Below are 27,128 nucleotides of genomic sequence, written 5' to 3' on the forward strand. Positions count from 1 at the left end.
AAGAGTCTAAGGTGAGTTGTGTTCTTTCTTCTTGTCTATCAGTTGAAAAGTATTCCTTGAAACTGGAGTAAAGACTGTGTGTTAAAAACATGGAAGTTAATTCTCTTCAAAACGTAACACTAAAGACGGTTCATTAAGAACGTGTAAAGGGTTAATGTGATTCTTAAGTGTTCGCAAAAAGAAAGCTTGCATTTAGTTTTCCTGTGTTTGGATACATTTACAAAAATACTTGAAATGCAGAACCGGGTCGTTGCTTTAGTAAGGGAATTATTAGACGTTAGATATAAGAATTCGTGATTGAAAGTAAATAATGCTGCATAACGGTATATCATACCAGCTTTATTCAAGACTGACAAGTCCTTATTTAGCTTAACGCCAATTATACATAAAAAGGCACTTTGCTCAGACAGTAACCTCATTGGTTCAGCAGATAGAAGGTACAAAGAACATAATTCTTAGTGCCACGTAAAACCAATAAGAAAACTTCAGTGTTCAGCATAGCACTTAATAAAAGGTCAAATCATTCCTTGAAAGGGGTTATGCCACATAGATAAGTACACCCTATGTAAGCCTGCCAAGTTTGACTATGGGAGGAGTTATTTGGTTTGTTTTTTTGAATTTCGCACAAAGCTACACATGGGCTACCTGCAGTAGTCGTCCCTAATTTAGCAGTGTAAGACTAGATGGAAGGCAGCTCGTCATCATCACCCACCGCCAACTCTTTGAATACTCTTTTACCAACGACTAGTGGGATTGACCATCACATTATAAAGTCCCCATGGCTGAAAGGGCGAGTATGTTTGGTGTGACGGGAATTCGAACCTCGGATTTCGAGTCGAGTACTTAACCACCTGGTCAGGAGTAAGTTGGAAAAGCAAACAAACATAAAGTACAAGAAGAATTGACGTAAGACTAGGGGGGGTGGAGCTCGTGCATTGCGTAAGCAACATTGTTTAGTCGTGGTATTTTGTACTTGAATGCATAAAAGCTTATGAAATGTAGAAGCAATTTTGTATATTTAAAGTAAATTTATTCCTTAAACTAGTATGAGGTTAAATACTTAAAGGTCTGAACGAATCTGATGGCCGTGAGGGACGTCTCAATGACTGCAAGGTTACATCTAAGTGAGTTAAACGTATTCCGCAAATGTGATAGTCATCACACACTTTTAGTAAAAAAGACAGTTTCAACCAAATTGTCTGATCAAAAATGACAAACCAATCGATTTATTTGGAAAAGTTCATGAGGCCTGGCGACGCTTTCGAAACCTCAACACATCAACACTGCTGTTGGAGATGAGGCACTGAAGGATGGCAGGTTCATTCCGCAAACACCTATCCCTTTGCTATGCATAGTACTACCTACACCCTAACGCATGTTGTGATGTCATCGACACTTCCTTATTCCTAATTCCATTTTTACATGACTAAATGAAATTTAAAAAGTTTCCCGTGCACGCGTACACGTTATTCCTATTAATAACTATATAGATAGTCATGGTTGTATATAAAGGTAGAATTCCAATTAGAAATAGTTTCTTCTGTTGGTAACTACAACCAGACACCTTTTTGGTTTATTTATCTGTAGCAAACCATAGATGTCTTTAGTTAATATTCTTTGATTTATGATGTCAAAAAAGGCCTTCAGTGAAATGTTAGTGGTGGTGTGGTCTATTCCTGGGTATTTCAACTTATTTTATTCGAGTAACTTTGACTATGCAGTACATCAGCTTTGAAACAATGAAAGCTTCAAGTATGAAGAACATTAGATGGGCTTCTTTGTGGACATTAACTTATTCTGTTCAACCATCATCGTCTCTAATAATGTAGTCACGCTTTCTCCACTTTTGCTATTTTCTTGTTCTCTATGTAGCTTTTTCTGCCTACGTATTCGAGTATTACTGGTTCGACTCTTAGGTGTAACGCGCCATGTTTACATATCACTGATACATACAAACTGGTATTCTACTATTCTGTATTTAATCGTTGATTGGTTTGGGTGTATCAACCTCTAAAATGGTTTAAAAGCAAATTTTTGAAGGTCAGTTTTCCTAACTCCCAATCATTTTGGAAACAAAAAATTTCTATAAAAACCTTCAGTGTCTGTATTCAACCAATGCCCCATGACCTACAGAAATGTACTCAGTAGACTGTACACTTTATCTGTGTTTAGTTGACCCTTCTCGATCCCGTTCCTCAAAGTGGGGACGTCATAAATCTCGATCAGTTCTACTTTTCGTTGGCACAGATGGCCCTCGAGTGGCTTTAAGCGAAACAATTAATACTCTTCTCAGTAGCTCCGAGATGTGACAGACAAACAGATACACTGCTGGACAAAGTCTTAAGGCCAATGAACATAAAGAAAAAAAATATGCATTTTGCGTTGTTAGACTCAACCACTTATTTTAGTAGAGTTTCAAAAGTTGAAAATACGAAAAGGGAAAATAAAAGCAAAAAACCTTTTTAGCATTTAATAGGGAAAATGTGAACACTATGAAATTAACTTAATAAGAAAGAAAGATCCCTTTCCGAGCGGCAGTCCGAACGTTTTAGTTTTTACGTTTGCCGCTAGGAAAATTACTGTGACGTAATAGTTGCCAAACAAACCGCCAACGCCAGCGCGTTGAATATAAATAAACATGGCCAGTGCATACGGAGAAACAGAGGCGGAGTCTGTTTTGACTTTGTGTTCTGAACAGTGTTGAGTAGCACCATATCAATTCAAACCTACTCTGAACGAACCTAGAACAGTTACTTTTGATACAGATCTGACAAGTTCTAGTGATGAGGACAGTTCCACGAGCGAGAGTAGCGGAACTGTCAGTGATACTGATAGCGCCCAGGCCGGTTGCGAGTCGGTCATACCTCCAGTGGAAGAATGGTAAGTCCAAGTCATGACAACAAACATGGTCTGTATTATTTCACGTGCAATTTTAAGCATCTCAAAACCTATCTGGTGTTTATAAATCACAGACTAGGTTTTATTTGTTTCTACTTTGCCGACTATGGTAACTAATACTCGGCCCTTCCACAATCATTGTACCTGGTATTTATGACTCGTAGCAAAATGAATTTCAATTATACGTCGTAATTCTGTCTATAAAATCAAACTAGATGTAGCAGTATGAATAGTTAATTTATCTTGAAATGTTAAATTTGAAAAATGGAATTCTTCAAACTTTTCCATATTTACAAATGATACAAAAATATCTACAGAATGATCTACCAGCTTTTAAACTTGGAATATACTCTATTTGGGATAGATTTGTCCACTGTCTAAACTCGAAAATCAAGGTTTCACTGACTTTCAGGTGCAACAAATGCAAAACACGCTATTAAATGTGAAATGTGTATGTCTAGTTACATTCTTTAAAAACTTGTACTTTTTTAAATTATTATATTATACTAGTTATTGTTTATTGCTTTATACTGCACACATACCTTTAAAAGTGCGTTCTTTTCGTGATGGCAAGGGATGGCTTTAGAGGGGTGGAACCTGTATGCTGCAGGCTGAGATCAGTCCTCAGCTCTACACAAGGAAAGATGGTGGGGACGATCCTGTCTACCGCCGATGGTTTTTTATCAGTCTCAATATGCCTGGCTTGAAACCCACGGAATCCAAAACAGTAGGATCCGGAGAGTTCAAAGTTATCTTGACAAAGCTTTGCTTGGTGTGAAGGAGTCCAGTTCTTCCTATTGACCATCCGCACCAACTATTGTCACCTTGCCGGTTCCTTCTCCTTGTACGGAAACGAAAAGAAGCTTTTGCCCGATGCTGAGCCGTTTCTACAACCATAAGCAACGCAGTAAACCATGTTGTCATAAAACAAACATAAAGTTGCAATATTAAGACAAAAAATAGTCTCACAACGTGTGTAATCCGAAAAAAGCACCGATAGATTTACATAAAACACCAGCACTGAAAGGAACACAATGGTCGGCGCGCAACGAAGCGTGTTTGGCAACTATTACGTCATAATTGTAAAACGTCACGGAAACAGCCGAACGACCGAGAGGAACTTGAGTTCGAGGACCCCCATATTTTGTTTCATTTTTACTCAAAAACTAAAGTTTAAAAATATGCAACCACACAGGAATTATACCTAACCAAAGTACAGTTTCTAAGGCAATTATTAAATTTGTTGAAAATTCACCCTTAAGATTTTGGCCAGTAGTGTATAAGAAACTTTAAATTGATATATTAAAAACGTACGTACGTTTGTCATAGATCGGACTTTGTCCCATTGATCATTTCATGATTTATTACAACAATGGGTCTTATGTGAAGTTCGTCTCTGGGCCTAAGTCGGTTTGGTCTATTATTCTTCGTCTGTGTTGTTGTTGTTTGAAGTTAAGCGCAATGCTACAAAATGTACTCTCTGTGCTCTGCGCACTGAGAGTATCGAAACCCGGTTTCTAGCGTTGTTAGTCCGTGGGCATACCGCTTTGCTACTGAGAGGCGGGGGTGGGACAGATTCGTTTCTGCATGGTTGGCGAAGCTGTTTCCTACTACTGGAACTGATTGTGATACACATTCTCTGAACTGTATAATTAACTTTAATTTTCACGAGACGTCGGTTAGTTTCCATATCGTCTTATTGTGGTCTCAATGATCATGAGCTTATATCCTCGAGATTCTTCATTTATAGCCATCGTTTGTCTGTTTAAAGATAAGCAAAAAGCAACGCAATGGGCTGTCTATACTCTGCCCACCACGGGTATCGAAACCCGGATTCTAGCGTTGTAAGTCCGCTCACATACCGCTGTGCTACTAGGAGGGGCTCGCCATTGTTACCTTTTTCAACTATGCTTTGATTTCGAGAACAAAAATCTCATATAAGTTTAGTTTGTTTATTGTTGAGCAAAGACTTTCACCATGGTCTACCTGTGACGTGCCCACCACGGGTATCCAAACAAATGTAGTATTACTGGTTTTGGAGATAAAAAGTCGCCTCTGATACGATAAGGAGAATCAGTGAACATTGGTGTATAGTCTTTAACAAAGGAATTTGTCACGTGACCATCGGATTTGCAAAAGGTACATTTTTTCACTTTTGGCTAACTTTCAGAACGGTTCTTTGTGTCTGACCAGATATAATTTTCAACTTTTCGTCATGAGCACTTCTTTACCGAATATAAACAGTACTTAATACAGGCTTAACTAATGTTAGGCCTAAGACAAGTAAGCTTGTAGAGTTTGGTGTCTGCGATTGGAATTCTTATGTTTTGCGGGTCTCTGTAATACAGCATGAAAGTATTTCAAAATGCTTGCAACTGTTGAAATGGTTCAGTTCCAAACCTTGTGGATACTGACGTTGACGTTTTCTTGACGTATGACGTTATGTACAAAGTTCCATACAAATAATATCAACCGGCTAATGACTTCACTATTTCTCTGTGTCGTGCTTGTTAATGTTGGTGTTAAATTTAAGATAACACTTTAAATTCCATTTATTGAAGTAATATTGTTTTCATTTTAACCAGAGAATATTATATGTTTTATATTTCAGTGTAATTGGTATGGTACGTAAAAACAGCCTAGCTGCTAGGAATTTTCAAACTATGATACGCGAGAATACGAATAGTAAAATAACAAAGAAAATTGTAATAAACTCACTTTGACCAGGTGGTTAGAACGCTTGACTCGTAATCTGAGGGTCGAGGGTTCGAATTCCCATCACACCAAACACGCTCGCCCTTTCAGCTGTGGGGGCGTTATAATGTAGGTCAATCCCACTATTCGTTGGTAAAAGAGTAGCCCGAGATAGCCATCGTGTAGCTTTGCGCGAAATTCAAAACAAACAAACTTATCGGAACAGAAAAATGAAGCATAACCCATTCCTTTATAAAACAAAAATACTATCGTGAAAACAACGAATTGTGACAGCAGAAACAACTATAGTTGCCAGATAAATCGATTTAACCCTTCTGTCACCTACTTTAGGATAAAAGAGATGTCTTAATGGAAAGATTAAAACTTAATAGTTGACGCACATGATCACACGCGCATCTGCAAGCTAATAGCTAGATCTGTAATTATCCGAAATATTCAGTTTTATTCGTTGAAACATGTTGCGTTCTAATATATTTTTTAAGATTTCGCATCATATATGTGTACGTATCACGTGTAGACTCCTAAATTAGGGACGGCTAGTGCAGATAGCCCTCGTGTAGTTTTACGCAAAATTCAAAAGAAACCAAACCAAACCCTCTTTAGGACGTGGACATTAAATGTGAACAGTAACAACATTTAAACGCTACAAAAAGTAACAATAATGCAAATATGTTTCCCATTATTAGCACTTGCGGCTCATAGACTGTGCTTTCTGGTTATATCAGTAGTGCTACAGGGAGAACAAATGTAATAACAGTTCTCTGCTGCCTGTGAAAGTTGTATAAAACATAGAAACCGTTAAAATACAGAATAAAGCGAAAGAAAACAACAAAATAAAACAAGATTGACTACGCACAAATACACATCGCAGCCTCGTGCCCTTTGCAGCACGTTAAAACTTCGTAAAATTCCAAACTACGTAACCGAAGAATACGAAGCTCCAGATAAAAACACGAAGCACCAAACAGCCGACTTTCAAGGCCAGAGCTGAAAGGTAGATGACCGATTGTCAAGGATATGCTGTAGTGATTTTGTCGGTTGGCAACAGCTTCAAGTCTTCTTAACGTAATGGTTACAGTTCGTTTATCGCCGCCATACTCAAGTATCCAAATGTTTCTGCATGTTTAATTTCATTTGAACGTTTTTCGAATGTTTTATATTTGATCGTGGAGATACGTTTTATTAAATGCGATTTGACAAGGATTAGTAAACTGATACGCAAATAGCATCGCAAAATATATTGCTGAGAGTCGAAGAGTGGTGTTATTTATGTATACTAAAATAACCCTAGACTCTTCCATCACGATGTTTGACTTTCAGTTTTACCGTCGGCTAGGGAGCAGCTGAAAACAGGTGAGTTAAAAGTTACAATGTGTATAATTACCTACGGGCCTCCGAGGTTCGTTGGTGTCGCGTGCGAGGTTGATGACGTCACGTTACGAGAACATTTTGTTATAGAACAACACCTTTCGTTGTATCCATTACATGTTATTTGTTAAAGTAATTGAAAAAAAAATCTTAGACCACTGTCTTATGTTCAAACAACCGCCCCTTAGCTTCTCTAATAATAACGAACATATTTATAAAATATTTATTAATGTACGATTTTTTCTTAATAACCAATTTCTTTGTGATCCCTTTACTTTTGGAATGTTGGAAGAATTTTCTTTTAATTCAGCGATTTCAAAACTAACAAACTATCATGATTCTTGCTTTAAAAAACAACAACAACAAAAACAAGCTTATCTTTCGAAAACTATTCTATATTCTTTGGCGATGTAAACACCCGACTGATGTAATTTTTGTATTCTATCAGTTATCTAAATTCATTCAATAGTAAGTACACAGCAAACTTAAGCCTTAAAACCCCCTTTCCTCGTTAGTTACAGTCTAGTTATAACTTGTGTTCTGTACTTGCAGTACATTCAGTAATCACAATCATTAAACGTAGCTCACATTTGAGGAAGGGCGACTAGGGGACAATTTCACCCACACTTTAGTTTGCTCGGAAACCAATCGGATCGTCGGAAGTTATATGGTTCCACTCCATTAAACATTAATCTGTCAAACTACTCGTCCCCTTACGAAATTTTTAAATGTCCGCCACTGTGGCTCCGTAGTATTCCCTAATAACTTATTCGGCATGATCTAAAATTACTATTTAAAAGTTACTGACTTTGAAATTTATTGATGAGAAAGTAAAACTTCCTGTGTAGTTTTACTACAATATTTTCGGTGAAATGTTTTGTTTGTTTTTGAATTTTGTGCAAAGTTACACGAGAGATATCTGCGCTAGCCATCCCTAATTTACCAGTGTAAGACTAGAGGGAAGGCAGCTAGCTAGTCATCCCCACCTACTGCCAACTGTTGGGCTACTCTTTTACCAACGAATAGTGGGATTGACTGTAATATTATAACGCCCCCACGGCTCAAGAGACGAGCATGTTAGGTATGACAGGGATTCGAATCCATGGCTCTCAGACTGTGAGTCGAGCGCCCTAACCACGTGGCCCTGCTGGGCCTTTTCGGTGAGATGTATTTCTTTGTTGTTAAGCGTAACCTACACAATGGTTTATCTGAGCTCTGCCCATCGTGGGTATCGAAACCAGGTTTTTATCCTCAGACTTGCCGCTGAGCCACCGGAAACATTTATTAACAGTTATTCTCTGACGTCAAATCTTCTGGAATAATACCTAATACAGAACGTATTACTTCAAGTTCTCGACGTAAACTGTTTACTCATTCCGCCTTATTACTGGAAGATATTTGCACCATTTAAACCTCTTTTATTTCAATCTAAAGAACAATGAAAGCATTTTTTCAGGTTGTCTTTAAAGAATTTTTAATTTATTCGAAACATCGTACACCCAACATGACATTTGTTTGTTTGTTTTTGAATTTCGCAACGTGCTCGCTCTTTCAGTTGTGGAGGCACTATAATGTGACGGTCACTCCCACTATTAGTTGGTAAAAGAGTAGCCCAAGAGTTGGCGGTGGGTAGTGATGACTAGTTGCCTTCCCTTTAGTCTTACACTACAAAAATAGGGCTAGCGCAGATAGCCCTCGTGTAGCTTTGCGCGAAATTTAAAACAAACCAAACAAAAACGCGAACCACAAATATCGAAATCTGGGAGGAAGCGGTCTGTAAGAACTCTTATTTGGCACTCACGACAAAATTACTTTTAATCGTCCTCTTCTATAAGCAACGTGTTAAATATTAATATTGTAACAAAAGCTACTAGTTATAAACATATTGTAGTGTAATTTTTATAAATAATGATAGAACATTTTTTGTTTTGTTTTTGTGCGGCTGTTCTTTATTTGTGTATTTTGTGTTCATGCGCCATCTGTAGTGTAAAAACGTGAAATTCTTTTCGAAAACGAGCCTTTCCTCCACTGTTCCACTTCATGTTTATCCGGGTTTTTGTCATTCGAATAACAACTGAATATTTTCTAAATGTATTTTTAAAGAATATTAATACCGATAATGTTAAATAAATTAAAGCAACAGGTCTAGTTATCGTGTAGAAACTCCCTGCTTGTGTGGTTTTATTGTAGTGCTGTACAGCATATCATTTAACACACAATTAATGTTACTTTATGTAAACGTATAGATACTCTTATACTTACTAATAAACACAACTACCGTCGTTAATAACAATAATAATCAACCACCGGTGCACAAGAATATTCTATCAATTAATCTGTGTTAATAACAAACTGAAGACTGAACTGTTTTGTTTTAGGTATATTTATCTAAATAATATTTCGTCAAACACGTTTATTCAAATACGGAATAATATTCATATTTAAAGTCGTTTAGACACACACCCCCACTGGCTCAGCGGCATGTCTGCGGACTTACAATGCTATAAACCGGTTTTCTATACCCGTTGTGGGCAAAACACATATAGCCCATTCTGTAGCTTTGTGCTTAATTCAAAACAACAACGTTTAATCAAATTTAAATTAACAGTCATAACTCTTCTACGTATGTTCAGAATAACAAAAAATAGGCTTACGTAGACAACTAATAGTAAATAACATGAACAATGAAGTTAATTTACTAAGAAACTTTTAGGAAACGTGGTATACCTAATTAATTGTGATGTATTTTCTGTCGATCTGTCTTTGTTTTCAGCTTATGCAGCTGTGATGTTTTGTGCCTGAATTATTTTCGTTACATTAATGTTAAATATTGCGTCTCTTCAGAGTGCTCCCTATAATGCGAACTTCTCGCTTCTATAACAAAATGATTGAACAAATAGTCTCCAACCTTGTTCTTTATACAGCTGAGAAAGAATAATTTGACAAATAATGAAATGCAAGTTATTCCCAGGCGAGTAACTATCAGAAATGTACTCTCAAAACTACTCTGTTTTCGCTGTAACAAATATAGATTATTATACTTTGAAATATGTACATACCAGGTTACTTCTATCACTTTGTTACGGAACTAAAAACGATTTATTAGGACACATGCACGTAACGTAAAATCTATGGGAAGGTTAACCATCCTCAAAATGTGATAGACTGACGTGTTGAAAACAATATACTTTATTATTTTGACAATCTGACCGTAGAGTTCCCGAAAGGACGCTCCGAGTCATTTTGCCCAAACACGGTTATTTCTCCTCATGTCGATAAAATTTTGCACTAAACACTAACTGTTCTGACCCAAGTGAAAAACAATCACGTAGATAAGAAAGTTTTAAATATAATTGAAGAGCTTTATCAAAACGGAATAGCTTCAAACCATACAAACTCAACAATTATTTAAAATCGTTATTACAACGGTATGGCTTTATACCATACAAAATTCAACAATTATTTAACAGCGTCATTAAGGTGGAATGGCTTTAAATCATACAAAACTCAACAATTATTTAACAGCATTAATTGAATGGAATGATTTTAAACCATACAAAATTTGAAAAATTATTTAAGAGCATTATTAGAACGGTATGGTTTTAAATCACACAAAACTCAACAATTACTAAAAGCGTTGTTAAAGCGGAATGGCTTTAAACCATACAAAATTGAACAATTATTTTTGAGCTTTCTTAGAACGGAATGGCTTTGAACCATACGAAATTAAAAAAATTATTTAAGAGCGTTATTAGAACGGTATGGCTTTAAACCATACAAAATTCAACAATTATTTAACAGCGTTATTAGAATGGTATGGCTTAAACCATACAGAACTCAACAATTATTAAAAGCGTTATTAAAGGGGAATGGCTTTAAACCATACAAAACTCAAGAGGTATTTATGAGCAGGACCCGGCATGGCCAAGCGTGTTAACGCGTGCGACTCGTAATCTGAGGGTCGCGGGTTCGCATCCCCGTCGCGCCAAACATGCTCGCCCTTTCAGCCGTGGGGGCGTTATAATGTTACGGTCAATCCCACTATACGTTGGTAAAAGAGTAGCCCAAGAGTTGGGGGTGGGTGGTGATGACTAGCTGCCTTCCCTCTAGTCTTACATTGCTAAATTAGGGACGGCTAGCACAGATAGCCCTCGAGTAGCTTTGTGCGAAATTCAAAAAACAAACAAACAAACAATTTAAGAGCGTTATTAGAACGGTATGGCTTTATATCATATAAAACTCAACAATTACTAAAAGCGTTATTAAAGCGGAATGGCTTTAAATCATTCAAACTCAACAATTATTTACAGCGTTATTAGAACGGTATGGTTGTAAACCATGCAAAATTCGACTATTATTTAAAATCGTTATTAGAACAGTATGGTTTAATCCATACAAAACTCAACAATTATTTCACAACGTTATTAGAACGGAATGGCTTTAAACGATACAAAACTCAACAATTATTTAAGAGCGTTATTAGAACAGTATGGCTTTAAACCATATTAAACTCAACATTTATTTAAGAATATTATTAGAATGATATGGTTTTAAACCATACAAAATTCAACCATTATTTATAAGCGTTATTAGAGCGATATGGCTTTAAATCATACAAAACCGAACATTATTTACGAGCGTTATTAGAATGGAATGGCTTTAAATCATAACGCTCTTAAATAATTGTTGGATTTTGTATGATTGAAAGCCATGCTGTTATAATAACGCTCTTAAATAATTGTTGAATTTTGTATAGGTTAAAGCTATTCCATTCTAATAACACTCTTAAATAATTGTTTAGTTTTGTATGGCTTAAATTCATACCTTTCTAATGATGCTCTTAGGTAATTGTTGAGTTTTGTATGGTTTAGCAGTGTAAGACAAGATGGAAGGCAGCTATTGACCACCATCCACCGCCAACTCTTGGGCTGCTCTTTTACCAATGAATAGTAGGATTGACCGTAACATTATAACGCCCCTACGGCTGAAAGGGCGAGCATGTTTGGTGTGACGGGGATTCGAACCCGCGACCCTCAGATTACGAGTCGAACGCCTTAATTACCTGGCCATACCGGGTCACGACAGAAAAAGTAAGCTGGATCGAAAAAATGTGATTGTTTGCCCACCACGCGTATTGAAACCCGGTTTTTAGCGGTGGTTGTCCGCAGACTAACCGGTGTGCCACTTGGGGGCCGAAAAAATATTTAAAGGATGCATTCTTCATCTTGTGGGAATGTATTTACTAAACAGAAAGTGTACTAGTGTTAATGGTGAGCACCTTTCATTGAGGGGCTACAGGGCAGGCTAAGAAATATTTTGGGGTTGTTAGCTTCAGCCTAACCAAGTCCTCCTCTACTATCGTTACTACTGAATGTCATAATAAGTTAAACTTAGCTCAACTGGTTTGCCTCAACCAAGGCCTAAAACGTGATTATAGTGTAAGCCTTTGTGAGATCGGTTAGGCTTAATAATGGCTCAAAACTGAGATCATGAGATTACAGATATAACAACAACAATTAGTCTTAATGGTGGCGGAAAACGTGACGGTAGTATTGACGTAGTAAGACTGGTTTCTTTTTTTCGTAACTTAAAATGTGGCAATACTTTAAACCTAGCGAGACTGATTAGTCTTAATGATGGCTTAAAATTTATGATCAGAACAGCAATATTATTGTTGTAAACTATAATACTGTAATTATGATGTTAGCTATAAAGCTCATGACTATAAGAACAAGCAAGTCCAAGCAATATATATTACAAGCATGGACTATAAATACCTTCCACGAAACGTAGTTAAAGAGTGAGTTCAAAAATAATCAAGAACGTAGAAGGCAAAGATTGGCTTCAGTCAGTGTCTTTTTGTGAAGTATTTACATGTGTTTGCGATCGCTTCATCTGTAACGTAGACCGACAACGAACTCTAGCATTGTACAAGTGTTTAAATATGAAATAACGTTAAAGAATGAAACAAAATAGTTTGTTCTCATGATCAAAGCCAATGTGAAATAAGAACTCCTACCAACGGATACTAGAAAAAAGTAGAGATGCAATTTTGATTAGGTCACTAGGGCTAAATGCTAGGCTGAAATTAATATTCCAAATGAGAAAAGAAATTAATTATTTGAGGAAAACCATCCACGTGTCCATGAGCTTCTTGATAGAATCCCTGCAACAGGTTGGTTGGCGTAAGTTTCACAGTTACAACTATTCGTCCTGATTTGTTTAAAAAATGGCAAATTACTTCCAGAAAATGGACGTACAGTTTCATCGAAAGGGAGTTTTTTTTGCGCTTTGCTGACACTGAGAAAGTGTGTATTGTGGAAACTGAGTTGATGCAGAGATCTGGATACGAAGTTATGTTAGTTTCAAATAATTTGATTGTTCATGACTCGAAAATCCCTATGCACTACATAGACACTAAACTTACTGTGAAGATAGAGATAGTTATCATTGCATCACCAAGAAGGGGGCTCCTTATATCGGTAGTTAATAGCAATAATGTTTCATAAAGTTAATAGAGCAGGTGATGAGAGATTGATGGTTGTAAGAGCTCTCTTAGATTTGAAGAATAAAGATTTTGCACGTGACTTTACCAGGCTTGGAATAAAAAAAAAGGCGACTATGCTATAAATGCTGATAAAACTGGATTCCATCGAGGTTAAATGGTATGGTTGAACATTTCTCATTATAGAAGAGGATAAACTCCAAAGCTAAGTATATGTTCAAAGAAGAGGCAATCCTAGTCAAAGGTCATCATCCATCAAGATCATCTCTGGAAGTACACCACTGAGAAAATGACCAACTAGGCATCTTGTCAATAAAACCTCAACTATCAAGACTACTATCAGAAAGTCATCAAGGATGAATTTGCTAGAGAATTTGCCTGATCACTTAAGCAGGAAAAACTGAGTTATCGGAGTTTACGTTAGCTTACACTTAGTCTTAGTTCTATTTCAAGTTGCAGTGAGATTGTAATACAAATTAAATACATTATTTTATTTAATAAATACAGTCTAAAATCTAATCAATTGTCAAACGTAGGCGTAATAGTGTTAGCAACAGGCTACTGATATTTAATCATAATATCGAGTGTTTATTTTAATTCTTCAAATAATACAACGGTTAAGACTTAACAAAGGTTAAGCGTTCCACGTTTGTTAGATGTAAATGGGTTTTATTTGGGAACGCTAGAATACGATGCACTTTAAGGAAGCTAGTAGTGAGGATGTTCAATTTATATGTAGAGTTTGTAGGTTGGAAGAAATGTTGGAGGCTAACCTAACTAAATTTGAGAAAATTTATAAAAAGAAGTATAAACTGTGGGAAATAACAGCAGGACTTCAAGAGGAGCTTAAACTTTTACATGCAAAGAATGCATCACTTGAGATTAACAGTAATACTCTAGAAGTTATAAAGGGTAGTATTGTGGTTAAAAGTAGTGAACTTAACTGTAAAGACCCTATTCTCTTGAGCAGCAGAATTCAGTCCTTGGATTATGTGGACAAGGAATTATTAGAGGGAGGGAAAGCAAAAGAAATAGAAGAAAGGATGTGGATTATAAACGTAAACAGGTTATAGTAATATGCGTCTCCTTGATACGGCATGTGGATGGAATAGTCTGTGGGGTAAATAGGGAGAAAAGTGTTAGATTGGGACACAGGTAGAAGACATATCTGACAAAAGAGAAAGGACTGGCAACGGTGTAGTTTGTGTTGTGGACCTTGGGGCTGACAATATAAGAAAGAGTAAGTCAGAGGAGCTAATTAAAAACCACAAGGGTTGATAAAAACATTCAAAGATAAAAGCCATAAGTTAATTGTGTCACAGATACAGCTAATAATTAACTGTGGAGATGCAATTTTGATTAGGTAGCTATGGCTAAACGCTAGGCTGAAATTAATATGTAAGGATGAGCGGGTTAGCTGGTTGGACTTGTGTGATAATTTCAGTGGGAGCAGCGAAAGTTTTGGAAAGGATGGTTCACACTTAAGTAGAAAATGGTCTGGCATGTTTGCAAGGGCTATTAACTCAGCTGTAAGGGAAGCTTTAAACTAGGACTCGACAGCAGTGAAGGAAAAGATAAACTAAAAGAAACAAAACTGAGATGTATAGGAAAATGTAGCATGATAAATTTGTATAAAAGTTGTAATAAGAATAGGCTTAATTGTTACTGATGTAATGTAGAGGTATAAGAAATAAAACAGATGACTTTAGGGCACTGATCAGAAAAGAAAATTTTGATATAATGGAAATAAATGAAACATGGTTAAATGTAGATTATTTTGATGAGATAAATTTCTTTGAAATACGTGGTTATATGTTATTTAATATGGACAGAGTAATAAACAGAAGGAGAGGAGTGGCTCTATATATAAAGAGTGAGTTACATCATGTTGAACTTGAGAATATTAAGGATAATAGTAAGAATATTAAATACATTTGGGCTTCTTTTAGTGGACATCAAGGGAAAAAGCTCTTACTATGAATTTGTTACAGACCACCATATGAAAATGATGAAATTGGTGAAAAACCTTTACAGTGAGATTAATATTAATATTATGACTGTTAATGAAGTCATAATTATGAGTGATTTTAATTTCAGGCATACTGATTGGGAAGTGCTAGAGCCAAACCATGAGGATGTGAGGTGTTGGAACCTGTTTAAAATTGATTTATTCATCGATTGGTAAAAAACAAACAAACAACTATTAGAAACAAAGCTATCTTAGATTTATTGTTAACTTCTAATATAGAAATGGTTGAGAGGGTGGAAGTTGGAGAAAACCTTGGTAAAAGTGGTCATTACTGTATTAGGTTTAATGTTTTGCAGCATATGGAAATCAGGAATAATGATATTTGATTTCCAATTTCAAAAAACAATTATGAAGGGACACAACAAGAATTCTCTGTTGTAAATGTTGCAGCTAAGTTTTTAGAGACACTGAGCAAATGTGGAAAAGTTTTAAAGAAACATTTTCAGTATTCGAAAGAGATACAGAAAGAAAGAGGTGGCTGCAAGTAAAAATGCAGGTTAGCTCACAAAGATATAACAATTAAAATTAAAGAAAAGCATCACAACTTTAAGAAATTTAAATTGACCGGTATTATAAAAGATTTAGAAGATCACGAGAGTTGGTCAAATAGGAAATTTTCATGCATCCAAAAGGATGTATGAAAACATTTGGCTGAAAAACATGAAAATTAGCAGTAAGGACTTTGAGTATATTAGGGGGTAAACAAAATGTTAGGATAAGTATAGGACCCTTGATGGATGATAAAGGAAAGTTAGCAGGTAATGATTATGAAATGGCTAGGTTATTAAATTCTGCTTTCTCTTCAGTTTTTACAAATGAAAACTTAACCAATATTCCTCATCTTGAGCAACTAATGAATGAAAACAAAGTTGAACAAAACAACTGAATAAATTCTAAGCCTGTTAAAACAAAATTGGGAAGTTTAAAGAAAGATAAAGATTGTGGGCCATATATTCCCCGACGGTTTTAAAGGAGGCCAAGGACTGGATATATAAGCCACTTGCCTCAAATTTTTGTAAATCCTTGAATAGTGGACAAATACCAAGAGATTGTAAATTGGTTAATGTTACTCCTATATTCAAGAGAGGTAACAGAAGTTGTCCCAGTCATTATAGGCCTATACATCTTACGTCAGTTGTTGGAAAAGTTTTGGAAAGTCTGATAAAAGATACTTTGCAAACTCATTTAGTAAAGTTTAGAATTTTATTGGATAGTCAACATATCTTCACTAAGGGAAAATCTTGCCTTACAAATATTTTGATATGCTTTGAAAATGTTACTGCATGTGTAAATGATGGTAAGGGTGTAGATTTGGTCTGTCTGGAATTTCAGAAAGCATTTGACAAAGTGCTACATAAAATGCTTGTAAAGAAACATCTCTATAGGTGTGGGAAATAAGCTAACTAATTGGATTGATGAGTGGCTTTATAGAAGTAAGCAGAAGATTGATATAAATGGGGTTCAGTCAAAGTGGTGTACCTCAGGTCTTGTGACCGTTTCTCTCTTTGATTTACAGTAACGACATACATGAAGGAATGATCAATAAATTACTGAAAGTTGCTGGTGGTATCAAGGTCTTGGGAGTCGTTGGCTGTAAAGGTGATACTGGTGCTTTTCAAAAGGATTTAGTTAGTTGGACAAATGGGCTTTCATTAAGATAAGTGCAAGATATTGCAGGTGGGTTACCATAATTTGAATTATAATTTGGATGGGAATAACCTTGACAGTGTTATGAAAGAAAAGGATCTTGGTGTAATGGTCAATCAGTCTCTTAAGCCATTGAATAAGCGTGCTGTTGCTCGTGTCGGGAAAATAGGAATTTAGGTTATATCTGCAGAAATATTGAATACAAGTCTAAAAGTCTAAAGAGGTTATAATATATCGTACAGGTCACTAGTTAGGCCACATCTGGAATACTGTATTCAGTCTTGGGCTTCTTACCTTTGTAAATATAATGGAATTGTTGGAAAGGGTTCAAAGGCGGATTACTAAAATAATACCTGGGATGGAGGGGTTTCATTTAAAGAGAGCGTACGATCCTCAAAATTGTTTTTCTCTTGAAAAATGAAGAGTTAAAGACAATCTGAGAACTTAATCAATATTCCTCATCTTGAGCAACCGATAGATGAAAACAAAAAGACACTCTGATTGAAGTGTTTAAAATTGTAAAAGAAATTGATAGTGTTGATGTGTCGACATTTTTCATACTTAGCAGCGAGATTTATAAAACTAGGGGCACTGTATACTGTAGTGACACAGAATTACATATACATTTCTATATTTGTATGTTTATCTGTAAATAAAATATCTACTTTTTTTTTTTTTTGCACGAAGGGGTAGTTTTGTCTATTGCTGATTGGACGCACGATGTTTATTATGATTGGAGCGATTCCAGTCCATGCATAAGCCAGGATATACAGCCAGAGACAGCTTTGTAAACATTCACTTGCTGACTGACTGGAAGAAAATAGGACATTAACCTTGTGTCGTTGCAATTCTCGTCAGCAAGTGATTTATGAAACGTACACTTGTGAATCCCATATTAACTCGGTAGTACTCTTGTACGGCAGACGAAATGAGGTACTAATTGTATCGTCGTAAGACAAGAGCGTAAGTTGTTTGTATACCTTTTAAATTGAATGATGTACTAGAACCATTTGGGTTTACTGGCTACAAGTGAAAAGGTCATTAACCTTGTTGCATTTCAGACTTTTAAAACTGGTGCGCGTGACTTCTCATTTAACTTTTGAAGGTGAAATTGTGTTAAGGAATACGACGTCTTAGAATTAAGATTATGTTTCTAAGATTTGATACAAAATAATATATATTTAATATATTAGGAATGCTTGGGATAAAATATGTAAAACACGAGAGCAGTATGTCTTGCATTTTCTTTTCTTTGTAAGGAAAGATAAAGATTTCAATGATCTCTCAAATCTTCTTTGAACTCGCTACAAAAGTCTGAATAGTGTATGTTGTAAGTATTAGATGTATTTGCCAATAAATCTCCTGTGTGAAATTACTGAAACGAAATCTTTGATTTACAATCTTTGTTGTGTTAAATGTCTATTCAGTGTACTTGGTGGATATCTTTGAGTTTTGGGAATTTCTTTAGTGTGGCCCGGCATGGCCAGATGGTTAAGGCACGCGACTCCTAATCCGAGGATCACGGGTTCGAATCCCCATCACACCAAACATGTTCGTCCTTTTAGCCGTGAGAGCGTTATAAAGTGACGATCAATCCCACTAGTCGTTGATAAAAAGAGTAGCCCAAGAGTTGGTGGTGGGTGGTGATGACTAGCTTCCTTCTCTCTAGTCTTACACTGCTAAATTAGGGACGGCTGCGCAGATAGCCCTCATGCAGCTTTGCGCGAAATTAAAAATTAAGCCAATCTTTGGTCAAGATTTTATGAAGTCTTAGGTCCTACAAATTGCGAGGAATGAAGGATACCAACTGCTATTGAGGCAGGTTTGTGTAACCGCCACCTTTATTTATAAGTTTTATTTTAGCAGATAAAAAACAATAAACGATTGGTTTTCATTTCTGATATTCTAATAAAAGTCGAAGTGCTTTTGGTATTTTCGTATTCATAGTAAAATATGGCCATTTTAAAACTGATTACCACATGTAAAATAAAACAATTTCTGTCTTACAAGAACACAGAGCAAAGTATGTTTAATGTCAATCGATATCTCAACATTCTAAAAATGGAAACGTGTTAACGTATAGTTAATGCTATAAAACTTCATACTGGAGTAAATTCATTCGGTTTTAGAGTGACGTGGCGGGCACAAGCCGATAATATTTACTCTATGAATATAATTTAAAACCACGTCCACGTGATTTTGGATAACTTCGAAGTATGTGGACAGTCTCGTAAATAAGTATTTCTAAATTTAGCTGTTGGAATCGTTGTATTTCATATTTGATAACAGATGAGTTAATATTACTAGTTCCTGTTTTAGGCACTAAGTTACTATTTACTTCTGTATCACAGTCTCTTTATTGCGATTTTTTTTTTTTTTTACCGGTCTTCATTCACTGTACCAGTGTTGTAGGTACGTGTATATAGCTCGAGGAAATAAAATATTAATAGTTAATTAAAGCAGTGCGCGTGGCTTAACTGTCACAGGAGTGATTCTGTTTATTTGAAAGCTACATGAGGTTTATCTGCGCTAGCCGTCCCAAATTTATCAAGGAGAAGGCAGGTAGTCAATATTAGCTACCGCCAACTCTTGTGCTACTCCTTTACCAACGAATAGGTGGGCTGATCGTGACCTTATACAACCCCCAACATTGAAAGAGCGAGCGTGTTCTCTGACGGGGATTCGAACTTCCGACTAGTAGATTGCGAGTCAATCTCTCTATCAGGACATGCCGAGTCCCTGTCAGAGGAATGGACTTGTCTGTAGAACGAACGCCGCTGTTTTATTCACGATGTTATTTTTTAGTCAGTATTGGTTTCCGTATCGGTCTTTAATACCTGCCATATTTAAAAACTGTTATCGGTCTTTAATAGCTGTCATATTCGACACTGTATGGCACAACTGTCTCCGGTTACTAATGACAGAAATGGGACTACAGCGAGAAATTATTCGCTGACTCTCAAACTTTTGGGAAAACAGAAAATGCAAAATAAATGTTGAGGGAACCTTCTCAGAGTTATTTACTGCAGAGACAGACGTCCTTCATAGAGGGAAGTCCTATCCTCTTCATCACGTATGTTAACAATATGCCTCTGAACGATCCAAATCACGGATACTCGTCTCAGTTCACTGATGATGATGCAGACTGTAAAAGTGCCCCCACACCATCAATAGCAACTATAAACATGCAACCCCAGTTAAACAGAATAAGTGAACATTGCCAGAAATATAGAATTAAAATAAACACAACAAAAACCCAACTAGTAGTTTTCACAAAATTATCCAAATACAAAAAAAGAACAACTTGAGTTATAGATGAACGGAACACTTCTTCAGACTGCTACATCCGCCAAATTTCTAGGATTAACATTTGACACAAAACTAACATGGATTCATGACTTAAGTAATATTAGAACCAAAATATGGCGAAGAACAAACTATGCAAGGAGTCTAACTGGGAAAAACAGTGGAGCAACAGCCGACAAAATATTAAAAATTTACAAAACATACATCCGACATGTTTATGGAATATACAGCCCCAGCATGGATAAACATAACACCAAAACTAGTACAAACCAAACTACAAAACACTTTACTTACAACATCATATAAAGTCCCTAAAACTACCTCCTCTGATTTTGTACACAAATATTCACACACAGAAACAGTAAGACGGACTCCTACATAACTAACACTAAATTATTTCAATAAAAATTGGAGAGAAAATTATTTATTATGTAAACTAAACAGATACTGCATACACGATAAAGATAGCCCTAAACACCTTTCTCCAGTGCATATATATATGTATATATAATAAATAAAAACAAGCCACCAAATTACTAGACTAATGCCCACATTAGTTTTTAGACTTAATTAAAAAACATTGTAAGGTATTTATGTAAATGTTCTTAATTTAAGTTTATAACTAATGAAAGGGTAAAGGGTTATGGAACTGTTAATGGAAGTAGTACCTTCACACAAATGTAGTGTAGATAATACATGGACATTGCCGTGAGAGGGACTGGAGCAAGTATGGTTTACTGTGGCCCTCATGTAGTATTTATAGATGCATTTACCTCATCTGTTTATCAAGGCAAAGAAGGGATGAAGAGGTCAAAAGAACTTGACCCTCTTGGGTCTTTATGCCCAAATACCAACAAAGAAGAATATAACTGCCATATATGAAAACTTTGAAATCTCTGTTTATTAGCCGCCATATTTGAAAATTCAGATATCGGTTTTTAATAGCTGCTATATTTGAAAACTCCGATATCGGTCTTTAATAGCCGACATATTTAAAAACTCTGATATTGGTCCTTAATAGCCGACATATTTAAAAACTCTGATATCGGTCTTTAATAGCTACCATTGATTGACCAACCGTCAAGGTGTCGCTGTTGTTTCTTTCAATACTTGTGTTGGTTTCTATTTGTGTGTCGGGGTAGGGAGGGAATCGAAAATTATTAATGTTCTATATCATCGATTGGAAGCCTTCCGGGGTTCGCAGTTTGAGAGAGGCCGTTACAGTTAAAACTAAACTTAGTTAAAGTAATCAGTTGAAGAAAGTAAGCATAACTAAACGAAGTTTATCGACTGGTGGACTTAAAAGTAACTAATGCTTACAAAAATCTAAATAAAGTAACAGAGTTGTCGCTAACGATTTTCATATTAACTATTTATAGGTCACAGAATCCTACTTTCGTTGTTTATGTTATAGTTATTGGGAGTAACATCTGATAGCACAATAATAACTTTAGTTTGAATTTCGCGCAAAGTTACACGAAGGCTATATGGGCTAGCCGTCCCTAATTTAGCAGTGCAAGACTAGAGAGAAGGCAGCTACTCACCACTACCCACCGCCAACTCTTGGGCCATTCTTTTACCAACGAATAGTGGGATTGACCGTCACATTATAACGCCCTCACGTCTGAACGAACGAGCATGTTTGGTGTTACGGGGATTCGAACCCGCGACCTTCAGATTACAAGTCGAGCGCCTTAACCACCTGGCCATGCAGCGCTCAATAATAAGAAAAATTAGTTAATATATCTTACAGCCAAATAGTGTCCGTAAACGTGTTGCTATTATCGGTGGAAAATTCAACAGAATAATAATAATTAATATTATCTTATTTACAAAACCATATTTTGTACTTTTAAATAGCTACAAGTGCAATTCTTACTTGGGTAAAAATGGCGGACAAAAGAAGTCCAGTGTCTGTTTTCTTAGTACAAAGCTACATGATGTGTAATCTATATTCTGTTCGCCGCGGGAAACAAATCATGGAATTTAGCGTTGGTAAACTTGTCGCTGACCATCCGGGGGGGAAAACAAAGTTAATAACTCAAAATGTCCTGTAATTTCCTTATTTAGAATGTACTTATGTTTCTACTTCTTTTTTTAAACCAGAACTGAGCTTCATATTTCCTATAATTTAATAACCGATCATTTGTTAATCATATTTAAACCATATGATTTGATGTTATTTGTTTTGAATTAAGCACAAAGCTACACAATGGGTTATCTGTGTTCTGCCTTCCACGGGTATAAAAACCCGTTTTCAAGCGATGTAAGTCCACAGAATTACTGCTGTGCCACTGGGGGGATAAATATATGTGTGTGTTTTCTTATAGCAAAACCCCATCGGGCTATTTGGTGAATCCATCGAGAAAAATCGCACAGGTTAAAATACATTTAATTATTCAAATATTCTCCCAACACGAGTTACATTTACACCCCAGCGGTACAGCAGTACGTGCGCTTGCAACCGAGATTCGATACTAGTGGTGGGCAGTGCACAGATAGCCAATTGTACAATTCTGTGATTAATTACAAACAAAGTTACTTTTACGTTACAAATGTATTGTACAATATACAATGCCATACAAGTTAGCAAAAAGCTTTTGTGTATACACACACACACACACACACAAAGTTTTTGTTAATTAATGAACAAATCTTACTAGCAATAATACAACTTATTAATGTACGCTCATATATAAGATGTCAATGTGACTTCATATTTAATAGTTTTAAATACTTCTAGCCTCGATAGCATCGGTGAAGGAAGTTTCCTGGGAAAATGTGTTTGCTGCCTAATCACCGCTATCTTCGAGAAAGGTAAGTCAATTTTTCATTAATAAACATGGTAACTATACAGGTAACATAAGTCACTGTAATGTGAAAAAAAAACCTGTTAGGGCACAGTCAAAACCTGAAGGTAAATCACAGGTGAAACATTAAAATGTTATTAATTTTCATATTTGGTACGACAGAAACTCAGTGGAAGTGCCTGAGTTCAGTAAACAGTCAATGTTTTGTGTGTTTCCCTTTTGCTTTAATAACTAGAGACAGTCTTTCAGGCATTGTTGCAGCATATCTTATTAAAGTGTCCTTAAGGATTTGCCCTCCAGTGGCACAGTGGTATGTCTGCGAACTCACACTGTTAGAAACCAGATTTTGATATCTGTGGTGGGCACATCACAAATAGCCCATTGTGTAGTTTTGTATTTAATTCTAAACAAACCTTTGTAATTTTACTCCAAATGACTCTAATACATTCCCATAAAATGTCTTTAGAAGCAACTTTTGATTTGTTGTATTTTGGGGCTATCCAACTCCAAATCTGCTCAACTGGGTTGAAGTCAGGGCTCTATGGGGGCCATTGTATCATTTCAATGACTCCAGCAACTTCTTTCTTAACTAGGTATTTCTGTGTAGGTTGAATGTGTGTTTTGGGTCATTGTCTTCTTGGTAGTAAAACCACTGGTTATACCATCACGGATCAGTATCTAATGGTACTTGCATTGGCCCATTATTCCATCCATCTCGCAAATAACTGCTGTCACTTCAGAAAAAAAACACGCACACCCTGAAACCATCACATTTCCTTCCCCATGCTTCAAGGTAGATGCTATACACTGAGGTAACTATTTTTCAACTTTCATCGGGTGGATGTATAATCTATGCTTTGGGCTAAATATTTCAAATTAATAGCATAACATCCTCTTCCAATCATCAACAGTCTAGTTTTTTTAATAAGTTTTAGCAAATTTCAGTCTTTTCAGCATATATGGAGACCGAAGTAAAGGTTTTTTTTTAACTGCTGCATGACTAAATATTCCATTCTTGTTGAGTCTTCCTGATACTGTAGATCTGGACACTTTTCTGTCATTTGGTACATGGTGGTTTATCTCATGTTTGAGTGGCAGTCTTCTTTCTGTTCTGCAGGCTGCCTGAATATAGATACTTGACATCAGTATCATTGAGTTTAGGTGTTCTGCTACTTCTTTTCCTATTTTCAAATCTACTTGCCTCGGTCTCACGATCTATGATATACTTGACAGTGTCTGGGGAGCATGTCAAGTCTGTAGCATCAGAGTCCAGCCAGCATCACGTAAAGCTTGTATGTAAATTATCTACTCTGCTAACAATTCTCATTGCCTTTTGGGAAGTGACATGACAAGAAAACTTAATATATAGTGTTAAATACTGTTTTTACCAAGGTTTATTTATGGGATACTACTGAAATGATTTCTTCTAGCATTTACCAGTATGATATGCTAGCTCCTTGCTAGCTTCCTTTTATATGGAGTACCATGACAGTTATATCTGACCTTATATTTGATCAGTACATTCATTCAAGCAAAACCCACGTGATATGCCATTGGTATAAATATATGGGAATTCTAAAAAAAAAGAAAAAAGATAAGATTGTCACACTGGCTCATCAAAAGGGATTAGTGAAGTATTACCATAATGTTGAAATTTACATTCTGTAATGGTGTGGAAGAAGTATTACCATAATGTTGAAATTTACATTTTGTAATGGTATGGAAGAAGTATTACCATAATGCTGAAATTTACATTCTGTAATGGTGTGGAAGAAGTATTACCATAAAGTTGAAATTTACATTCCGTAATGGTGTGGAAGAAGTATTACCATAATGTTGAAATTTACATTCCGTAATGGTATGGAAGAAGTATTACCATAATGTTGAAATTTACATTCTGTAATGGTATGGAAGAAGTATTACCATAATGTTGAAATTTACATTCTGTAATGGTGTGGAAGAAGTATTACCATAATGTTGAAATTTACATTCTGTAATGGTGTGGAAGAAGTATTACCATAATGTTGAAATTTACATTCTGTAATGGTGTGGAAGAAGTATTACCATAATGTTGAAATTTACATTCTGTAATGGTATGGAAGAAGTATTACCATAATGTTGAAATTTACATTCTGTAATGGTATGGAAGAAGTATTACCATAATGTTGAAATTTACATTCTGTAATGGTGTGGAAGAAGTATTACCATAATGTTGAAATTTACATTCTGTAATGGTGTGGAAGAAGTATTACCATAATGTTGAAATTTACATTCTGTAATGGTGTGGAAGAAGTATTACCATAATGTTGAAATTTACATTCTGTAATGGTGTGGAAGAAGTATTACCATAACGTTGAAATTTACATTCTGTAATGGTGTGGAAGAAGTATTACCATAACGCTGAAATTTACATTCTGTAATGGTATGGAAGAAGTATTACCATAATGTTGAAATTTACATTCTGTAATGGTGTGGAAGAAGTATTACCATAACGTTGAAATTTACATTCTGTAATGGTGTGGAAGAAGTATTACCATAACGTTGAAATTTACATTCTGTAATGGTGTGGAAGAAGTATTACCATAATGTTGAAATTTACATTCTGTAATGGTGTGGAAGAAGTATTACCATAATGTTGAAATTTACATTCTGTAATGGTATGGAAGAAGTATTACCATAATGTTGAAATTTACATTCTGTAATGGTATGGAAGAAGTATTACCATAATGTTGAAATTTACATTCTGTAATGGTATGGAAGAAGTATTACCATAATGTTGAAATTTACATTCTGTAATGGTATGGAAGAAGTATTACCATAATGTTGAAATTTACATTCTGTAATGGTGTGGAAGAAGTATTACCATAATGTTGAAATTTACATTCTGTAATGGTATGGAAGAAGTATTACCATAATGTTGAAATTTACATTCTGTAATGGTATGGAAGAAGTATTACCATAATGTTGAAATTTACATTCTGTAATGGTGTGGAAGAAGTATTACCATAACGTTGAAATTTACATTCTGTAATGGTGTGGAAGAAGTATTACCATAAAGTTGAAATTTACATTCTGTAATGGTATGGAAGAATTAGCCCCATACAATGTAAAGAAGGACAAAATATTATTGTTTTTTTTTTTTAATTTCGTGCATAGCTACATGAGGGTTATCTGCGCTAACCGTCCCTAATTTAGCAGTTAGTAGTGTAAGACTAGAGGGAAGGCAGCTAGTCAATTCCACCCATCCTCAACTCTTCGGCTACTCTTTTACCAACGTATAGTGGGATTGACAATCACATTATAACGCCCCCACGACTCAAAGGGCGAGCACGTTTGGTGTGATGGGGAATCGAACCCACGCCCCTCAGATTACGAGTCGAGCGCCCTAACCACCTGGCCAATATTCTCTTGTCCCAACACTTTTGCACAGTACTCTAAATTAACAAATTAAGAAACAACTAGAAACTGGCTCATTTAATTTTTGAATGAAGGATATTATTAAAAACATGTTTCTAGATATTTAAGTATCTTTATTGTAATGAGTAAAGAATCCAAAATAATTCGATAGATATTTAACGGGATTCATTTTCAGGCACGTGTGTTTTTGTATTTTTAAAGTACAAAACAAAAACGGTGTTTTGTATCTGGCACAACCGAAATAAATTATTCATATTAGTTGATCCGGCCGGCTAGTTTCGGCAACACAGTTGCTACCACCATCAGTGGTTGTAAAATAGAGTTAGCTTAACCTATATTATACTCTAACCGTTAGATAGGAGGTTTTAGTTTTAAAACAAGGGTTAAAACATATCTGAGATAAACAGTTTTCTTCCAATAAGACACGTTGGTT

General features: G+C 35.7%; 1 protein-coding gene across 5 annotated transcripts in view; it reads left to right on the forward strand.

The window, feature by feature from the left end:
- The window catches only part of LOC143233586 (uncharacterized), a 175,557-nt gene that overhangs the window by 41,316 nt on the left and 107,113 nt on the right, over nucleotides 1-27,128 (forward strand). For 3 of the 5 annotated variants that reach the window (XM_076469956.1, XM_076469952.1, XM_076469955.1), the window contains exon 2: nucleotides 23,212-23,285. The gene's annotated coding sequence lies outside the window, so the exon portion shown is untranslated. Of the gene's footprint in view, nucleotides 1-6,674; nucleotides 6,967-17,977; nucleotides 18,126-23,211; nucleotides 23,286-27,128 lie in introns of those variants that run through there. The other 2 variants (XM_076469951.1, XM_076469954.1) reach the window with 2 other exon arrangements.

Source organism: Tachypleus tridentatus, chromosome 12 (assembly GCF_004210375.1).
Source record: "Tachypleus tridentatus isolate NWPU-2018 chromosome 12, ASM421037v1, whole genome shotgun sequence".
Taxonomy (NCBI): Eukaryota; Metazoa; Arthropoda; class Merostomata; order Xiphosura; family Limulidae; genus Tachypleus; species Tachypleus tridentatus.